General features: G+C 34.5%; 1 protein-coding gene across 1 annotated transcript in view; it reads right to left on the bottom strand.

The window, feature by feature from the left end:
- LOC112146895 overlaps positions 1 to 9,643 on the bottom strand; it is a 48,841-nt gene that overhangs the window by 17,859 nt on the left and 21,339 nt on the right. The window lies entirely within an intron of this gene.

Genomic DNA, 9,643 nt, shown 5'->3' with positions numbered 1-9,643 from the left:
TAATTCTTGATTTGTAACGTGTACAATATATTTTACATTGTAAAATTATGAAATAAAAAAATACAATTTACACATGCACTAATGTGCAGCAGCCAGGTTAGGCTCCGGCACCCCCGCGACCCCGACAGGGACGATGCGGTCAAGAAAATTGATGGATGGACATGCACTAATCTTCAAAAATCACCCACAAATCGCTTGTTAGGCATAAACAAAACCACATGATGAGACTCTTCGTGTCTCAAAGAGAAAAGATTCATCCGTAAGTGATGCATTTAAATGACGCTAGAATAGTGGGTCATCAAAGTTTTCTCATCATCTGCTTTGAACTTGGGTTGTGAATATTATCTGGTGAATACTTGACATTTTCCCCAGTTTCTTAAACAGTTATACTCCGATAATTAATTAAAAATGTCTAAATGAGCATTTTTTAAACTCTTATCCCTTTAAAATATAAGAATATTTTTCAGAACTAATCACTCGTGTTTTCTGACAAGTAATGAATCTATTTACACATTGACATTTTATTTCAAATAAAAATTTTTAGACATTTTTTTTTTCATTACAGTTACCTTTTTTTTTTTTAAACAGACAAGCAGCTTTTTACTACAAGTAAAAACCTTTTTTACGATGGACAAAAATGAATCTAACCTCATATGCAAAACCAGTGTGTGAGTGCATGAGCTTCTGCTATCCATCCATCCATCCATCCATCCATCCATCTTCCTCCGCTTCATCCGGGACCGGGTCGCGGGGGCAGCAGTCTAAGCAAAGATGCCCAGACTTCCCTCTCCCCGGCCACTTCCTCCAGCTCTTCTGAGGGGACCCCGAGGCGTCCCAGGCCAGCCGAGAAACATAGTCTCTCCAGCGTGTCCTGGGTCTTCCCCGGGGCCTCCGCTTCTGCTATAGTCTGTGGAATTCATCTGTTGCTTTTTGCAATCATACTGAAGCGCTCTGCATTTCTGTATTCTTCCTTGAACTTACATTACTACGTGTATGAACAGAAGACCAACATGAGAAACACAATCCGTAGTTGGTAAACATATTGGGTGCATATATTTGTCAAAAAGTCAGTTCATTTTTACCACAAACCTCACAGTTCACACGGAAGGTTTACACCCCAGACTTATGTGTTGAGCAGTTGCACAAACACATTTGACAGTGCCTTAACAGATATTCTGTCTTGTTAATAATGCTGACATACTTCCAGTTGTCTTGAGTTTTGAACACAAACTCTTTTCCAAACTTTATTAAATTACTTCCTTCGTCTAGCAATTTTATTACAACAGAGTTTTAATTAACTGTTCAGATAATCTGTTCATATATCAGCTGCTTTCTCTATTTTCTTCTGTGCAATACGTAAAAAATAATTGCTTTCAGTGGATCTTCTCTTGATCTATGCACCAGGAGAAGAACCCGGAGGATGACATTTAAAGTAAAAGTAGCTTTATTCCAGAATCTTTTCAACATATGTACTCTCACCAAACCTGTGACTGCACACTTCACACTTTAGTATTAGTCCTGCACTTGGCAACCACCTTCCTCTATTTTTAAACAAACCAAAATATATGCATGTCTTCAGCAATCAAAAAGAAAGAAAAAAAAACAAAAAAACAAAGAGATTTTTGAGCCTCTTTATCAGGAAATGAGAGTTTAGTTTTCCATGTATGAAACTATCCAAGGGGTCCATCAGATTAAGCTTAGTAGGACTGTAAAAGAGGTTAGTCGCATTCAGGAAATTTTGAACACTTTTGTTCCAGAAAACGCAGCTAACCCACAAAAAAAGTCCTTTTACCACCATTTTTGAAAACAAAAATACTGATTTCACATCACCCATAATTTCACTGTATATGCCAGTAGCAAAGTTAGAATTTTCCACACCGACTGTCACTCATTTTTATGCCCATATATATATATATATATATATATATATATATATATATAAATAAGAGATAATTTGCTACTGCTTGAAACGTCTTATATTACAATAAAAAGAGAACATTTTCTCTTGAACACAAGACATTGGGTTGCAAAACAAGAATTTAAAATTTACAAACTGCAAAGAAAGAAAATAAAAAATACTTTAACACCAAAATCTGTTCAACAAAAAATAAAAATATAGTATTGTGAATTTTTGTGCACGTTTAGTTCGCCTAATTAGTGAAACAAATAAAAAAGAATTGCTGACAGGAAATTCCTTTTTTCCCTGGCTTATAAAAGCTTTTAAATGTCTGTTCTGTGTATAGTTTTAATTATGATATTTGTCACGGAAATTATACATTTGCTTATGTCTCATCCTCTGAGTCTTGCTTTCTTATTGAACACCCTGACCACAATGTGTAAACATTTTGATTTCATTAGAACATCTTGTTCAGGTTAGATATGACACTTGCATTTCCATCTTAAGCTCCTGATTAACAGCTGATTGTACAACCGTATAAAATGTGAGCGTCCTTCATCACAGATCAGGGCTCTGCAGACCTCTCCGCCATGCTCGCCAACGTGTACTTTTCTCTGCTCTGTTTGTTAAACTTTCATGAAAACGTTTGACATCGGATCAACAAATATTCCACCACATATTCTATTCAGACAGGGGCAAAAGTATTTAGTCATCCACCAAGAGTGCAAGTTCTCCCTTTTAAGAGAGGCCTGTAATTTTCATCACAGGTATAACTCAACTATGAGAGAAAAAAATACAGAAAATCACATTGATTTTTTAAAGAATGTATTTTTGTGAATTATGGTGAAAAATAAGTATTTGGTCGATAATAAATGTTTTTCTCAGTACTTTGCTATACATTGTCAATGACAGCAGTCAAATGTTTTCACAAGGTTTTCACAAACTGTTGCTGGTATTTTGGTCCATTCCTCCATGCAGATCTCCTCTAGAGCAGTGACGTTTTGGTGCCGTGGCAACACAGACTTTAAATTTGATCCACAGATTTTCTATGGGGTTGAGATCTGGAGACTGGCTACGCCTCTCCAGGACCTTACGATACTCCTTATGGAGCCACTCCTGTTAGCTAGTGTGTTTGGGGTTGTCATGCCACGTTTCATCTGCAATATACTTGCTTGTGGAATTTGCACATTTGGTGGCTGACTAAATACTTTTTTTTTGCCCCACTGTTATGCTAATGGTGCTGATCTGTAGAGCAGCCTTTACGCCTTTTAACACCGAGCTTCCTGTCAGTTGGAAAGTTACATATTTTGGTCGTGTGGTTTGTGACAAATGAGCTGAGAATCTATAGACAGCACTTTTTACTGTAAGCTCAGGCTAATACCCTTGTATGCTGGTGTCATTCAAATTCAGTCATCACGTATTTTATGCAAGCCTCAGCTGACTCCTCTTTAGCCGGCACAGCTGCAGGTAACCTATAACTAAATGGCCATGATGGCGCAGATCTACAGAAACATTTGCTGGTGCAGGAGTTAACACTCTTCAAGAGTTTTTAAAACATTTCCTTTAGTGTTTTATTCAACATCTAAAAGCAGAACAATTTTAGCGCTCCCCAACATTAGACACAGCTGCTGTAGATATCAGTAATATGGAAATACAGGTAAAGATATCTTCTCTTTTGTACCTTGTAGACTATCACTTTTATCTAGTATTCCTGCTGATATTATATATGACTCTTTAATTTATGTTTTCTTTTTTGTTAAAATTATAGTTTACTTCTGTTATATTTACTGTTAAAATTCAACTAACAATGTCACTTCAGTGACAAAACTTAACATTTAATCCACAAAACCGTCAGCATAAACTCTGATCTGTCATCTTAAAAACAGCTGAAAAATGATATTAAAAAAAAAAAATTACAAATTCAATGTTTCAAAAAAAATGCTTTTTCAAAACTTAGTATCAACTAAAAGAATGCCAACCACAACTGTTGTCACTTTTCCTACTAAATTCAAAAGATTAAAGTGAATTCATTTAAAAGGAATAAGAGTATAAACTTACAGATATTCGCGGCGGGCTGAAGTTGTGACTTGCAAAATCTTTTTTCTCCACGCAAAGAAGTTACAGGAAGAAAAATGCGTCTCCTCAAAATACTTTTTTTTGTTTAATGAGTCATCTCCACTCTCACCAATCAGTCCATGTCTTAGCGCACCGTATTGTCTTCTGGAAAATTAATCGAATAAGCTTGAAATGTAATTTTAGTTTCTTTTATTTCTAAAGAAGTTCATAACCGAATGCACACTCGACGCACGCGCCCACCTGCATCTCCTTGAACTGATGATCAGCTTTTCCGCCCACGAGGAGCCTTCAGGATGTGGGAGTCCAAAGTTCGGTCCTGCTATCTGTGAGTACGGAACAAAACGCTATAGGTGACTGTTAAAGTATGCTACTATTGTTTGTTGAAGCTATAAGGGGAAAAAAATAAATGAATGTATTTTCCGATATTAAATTAATATATTTGTTTTGGCGACATCTAGTGGCGGAAATCAAGTATTGTTTAAAACATTAAAATTTTTTATTGTTTGAAAGGGTTTAATAGAAGATCAATTGTTTATATGGTTTATTGAAGAGTGCAACAGTCCCACATATATTCTCAAAAAGTATTTTTCCTCATTGGCCCTAAATAGAAATTAGCTGAAAGGCCCACTTTAGTGAAAATTGTGTTTTTAACACATTTTTTTCTCATGGTTGAGGACGTGTGTACAATTTCTTAAGTGTACTTTTTTATTCAAAACATCCTGAAAAAGGGACAGACAAAAGAAAAAACCATACCTAACAACAACTAACCGATCATTGGAATGCTTCTAAACTAGATCAAAAATCTTATTGAAATTGAATTTTTTTTTCAAACTACAAAAAAATGAGATTTGTATTTTTATTCTTAAAGTTTGTTTGGAGTGTTTTTTGGCTTCCCTAGTTCCTTTTTTTTCAATATGCCTTATTTAGCATAGTTTAGCTGTTTTTTTTTTTTTTTGGTTTTGTTTTTTTTTTTGTTGTTTTATGTTCCCTAACATTATTTTTGGTCATTTTTACATTAACACTTACAATTTCAAGCTTTAGATCTAATTAAAAATGTTTATATTAACATTTAGATGGATCATTCCCTTGAATATATTAGACTTAGAAAAATATATTTCAATCAATTTCAGTTTTAAAACAGGCTGCATGAAAAGTTATGGAACTCTGTGCAAAAGTTAACTTCAAATAATCTGAACGACTAAAAACTTCAGAAAAGCAGGCATATGTTTTGGGGCTTGGCAAAGGGTGAGGCCGTGGTTTTGTGAGTCATGGGCTGGAGAGAAAGAACACAAGTATCAAGGGAGAATAGTGACATATTTTATGAGAAACTTATGTTCCAAGAAGGGGACTGAGACATTCTTTTGACAAAATAATCTTTAAAAGTTCATGAAAGCTTTTAGCCACTATGTTAAAGAAAGCCCTAAAGAGTTTTCTGTATAAACGTTCATTGAACTCCTTCCAGGAGCAATAATTGTTACTGTTTAACCAGGATTGTAAAAGAGAAGACTTTGCAGCAGCCAAGATTTCTATGAACAGTCACAGCAATGTGACTTTTGCTCCAGGTTTACTATAATAAATGGTTCTTTTATAAACAACATTTCAGGATTTTTTTTGAGCAAGGACAAAATGTATTAAGGCCAGAAACTGCATGGACTTAACCTTGAAGTACCTCCACTGATGTCAGTGTATGGATGAACACTTGTTCTCGTTCTTTTTCCTAACAGCAAGTTGGCTTTTAAAATGAGCGTATGATTTCAGAATTAACATAATTTCGAAAACTACTGTAAAATGTTGGATATTTCTTCTTTTTTTTTTTTTGCTTCCACACAAGACAGACTTAAACAGATGACTGTGATCGAAGTTGGAAACTTTATAAAATACTGTTTGAAGGCAGTAGATTAAATTAAATATATATGTTTTTTTTATACAAATCTATAAAGCCCACTACATCAAATAATTGATTGCTAATCCTGATTTTTGGATAAAGAAAAAGTTTTTTAAACCCTATGATGAAATCTACTCTAGTAAAATTTGCACTATCCTTTTTTAATGAGATCTAGATAGAATTAATTATGATACACTGGATGCAAAAATATTGAAATGACTGTTCAATAAAAAAACTCCTGTATTGACCCACTGTCTCAAATTTGATACACGCAGAATTAAGAAAAAGCCCTTTTACTTCCTGTGGTAAATGATGATCCACTACAGGGCAGAAAACTTGGACAACGTTATATGGTGGTTTTTTAAAGTCCCGCATCAATCATCTTTTGATCTATTCAAAAGTGTTCTTTAAACTATTATTATGCCATTTTTAGCCAAAAACATAACCTGTTTTATTTTCTAGATCCCAGTTTCAGCTGGAGGTCATTAGGAATTCACTTTTGAGTTGTGGGCGGGACTGTTGGGGCAGAGTAAACCAGCCCCCGTTTTCCAGCATCCCTTTCTTTAGACGCAGCCCCTCACAACCCCAACCAAACACTACCGGTGCAACCAAAATGGAGAGCGATATTGGAGCTATCCAGTACGGTGGCCCTGAAGTGTAAATCACAACAACAAATCAGTTGATGCAAAAACCTTTTAAAGATCAAAATGAAAATTTGAAATGCAAAACAAATGTTAAAAAACAGCATTATATTTTTGAAAACAACAAAATACCACAAAGAAAAATGTAAAAAACAAACAAAAAAAAAAAACCTTTCTGTACTGAAAACAAAACTCAATGTTAAAAAAATGAAGCAAAATGAGAAACCGGAAACATTGTTGATTGGATGATGATATCCAGCATTCCTTTATAAATGACGGATAAACATCATCAACCAATCAATGATGTTCCATAGTTCCTACCATTTCCGGTTTCTCATTGTGCTTCAATTTTCAACATTTCGTCATAATTTCTTTAAACTATTTTTACTTTTCCAAAAAGCTTTCTACTTTTTCATGGAAAGAGGAAAAGGTAGATTCTATGTGACATTGCTGATTGGATGATGATGTTCGTCCATCATTTTAACTGAAAGTTATTTGACGTGTAGCGATACTGGAAAACATCCAATCAGTGACTTCCTACATCTACAAGCTTTTTACAACAGCTCTTTTAGTCTGCTCCTGATTGACTGATCTAAAACAATTAAACCATAAAACATTCAAAGATTAAAATCTATTAATTATAAATACAATAAAACCATAAAATATTTAATACTTCTACTCTTAAAGATGTGTTTACTTTGCTAGTTTAAGGCTTCTGTTATTTAAAGTTGTGCGTGTGTAAATTATATTTAGCATCTAAACATTTTTTAATATTTGAGTGTACATGTGAGTACACAATTTCAAGTACACGCAGTTACACACAAAAATGTAAGTGAAAATGTAACAATTACTAAGATTAATTAAGTGCTGAATATTGATATCTGTTTCCTAGCTTGTTGTCATTGTTGATAATTATGGTGAGAAATCAGTGTCTTCACATAGAGGAGGATCATTATTCATTATTAATAATGTATAATTAAAGGCAAACTGAGCAAATTTATTATTTCAAATTGGTAGCCCTTCGTATGACTGAGTACCCGTGAAGTAGCTCTCCGTTTCAGAAAGGTTGATGACCCCGTGCTCAAGTTTTGCTGTTGTTTTGATGCAAAAACATAAAATGGCCACTAGATGGCAGTAGTCAGTTTCTTGCTTTCCCAAGGAGAAAATGCTTGAATGAGGTTTGTGTCATAACATGTTTTATGAATATACACACAAATAAGAGTAAAAAACATTTTTCTTTTCGTACATTTTGAAGTTTTACCATCTCAAGTCACAAAGTTTTCTAAAATGTTATCATCACATCAATTTAAGCGAGACAACCAAAGCGTTTTCACTCTGCTGTTATGAAGAATAAATATGCACAAAATATTTTAATTTAATTTTAATTTAAGAAGAGGTTCAAGGGTCACCTTTTTAGCCTGGCTTCTACGAGACTTTAGTAATTCTTTACCTAAATTTTAATTTATTATTTTATCTTTTTATTTTTTTCTTCATTTCATTGTCAATTTATGTTCAAATATTCTTTTCATTTACTACCCATTATTTGAGAGTTTTTTTTAATTTTATTTTTTATCTCATTTCATTTTTCGAAACTCCAGTGCTACCTCATGATCAGGTTAAAAGTAGTAGGGATAGCAGTGGATTAGGCTAGATTAGATTTAGATTCATTTCAAACACAAACAGAAAAAAAGAAACATTCATTTCATTAGAAAAAAAAATGACCAAATAAAGATATGCAGATGTTAAATTCAAAGCAGCAACTTAATATATAATCCTGAGTGAAGGCAGATGAGGTGGTCAAAACTCAGGTGAGAGTTCCCTCTGGTGGTTGGAGGAGGAAGTAGCAGGTTGAACCGTGACACCTTTGAGGCAAAGAATGTATTTTACTTTTAGTCGTATGTGCCAATTTCACATTTAGATAAATAGCTTTTAATCTGTTTAATTGATCAAAAAGAAATATAATTCACATATATATTTTAAAAGAAGTGGTGGTGGGGGACCCAATTGCAGGATACAAGGCTTGGTGGCAGAAACTTAAACATTTACTAAATAAACTCAAACACAACAAACCAGTGACAGAACAGAGCAGATGACGTGACTCACACACACACTAGAATATACAGAAGTTGTTTAAGTAAATGAAGACAGCTGTGGATGATTAACTTGAACATGGTGAGACCGACAGAAAACAGTACAAATCATATAAGTCATATCAACTTTATTTATAAAGCGCTTTAACACAGCCAGACTTCTACAAAGCGCTGTACATTAAAACACCAAGAACAGATAAAATATAAGCATAAGACAATAAAAACTGAGTAAAAACAGAGCAGAGTATCATGGAACGTTAAAAGCTTGGCTATAAAAATGGGATTTAAGCTCTAAAAATGGACAGAGACGACGCATTACAAATGTTACAAGGCAGAGTGTTCCTTCCAGAGCTTTGGTGCACAGATGGAAAAGGCTCAACCCCCTCTACACTTCCTCTAGACCTCGGTACCTCCAGGAGAAGCTGACCAGCAGACCTGAGGCGCCGGGGAGGAGGGTAGAGAGAGAGAAGCTCTGAGAGGTAAGACGGGGTGAGACCATTCATAAAAAAAAATAAATAAATAAAAAAAAGAATCTTAAACTGAACTCTAAAACAAACAGGCAGCCAGGATTGGTGTAATGTGTTCTCTCTTTCATGCTCCAACGAGCGAGTACACCCCAGGGGAAGAACAAAGGGAAAACAGGAGTGGTCCTAAAATTGAGCCCTGTGGGACCTCAAAGGACAGAAGAGCTGTGTTGGAAGTAAATTTAGGGAGATTCACACTCATGGTTCGATCTGCCAGGTATGATTTAAACCAGAGCGGCACCACCAATCCGGACCACGTAAGCACTGAATTATGACATCTTCAACCTTTTACATTTGCCCCAGATTCTGATGGACCAAAACCCAAGAAGAGTTGCAAAGTCTTACTTCACCATTATGAAAAATACAACGTATTAATCTTTTTGAGGTTGCTTAGAATAAAAATTGAAAAAAAAAATCATAAAATGAAGCTATTTACACAGAATTACAACAGTTTTACATAGTTTTTTATAAACATAACAAGCAATTTTAAATAATTTTACTTTATAGACAGCAGCAAGACCAGGTTTATT

This window comes from Oryzias melastigma, linkage group LG22 (assembly GCF_002922805.2).
Source record: "Oryzias melastigma strain HK-1 linkage group LG22, ASM292280v2, whole genome shotgun sequence".
In the NCBI taxonomy this organism is placed as follows: domain Eukaryota; kingdom Metazoa; phylum Chordata; class Actinopteri; order Beloniformes; family Adrianichthyidae; genus Oryzias; species Oryzias melastigma.
The sequence above is the reverse complement of the archived record's forward strand: the minus strand, read 5'-3'. Positions and strand labels throughout refer to the sequence as shown.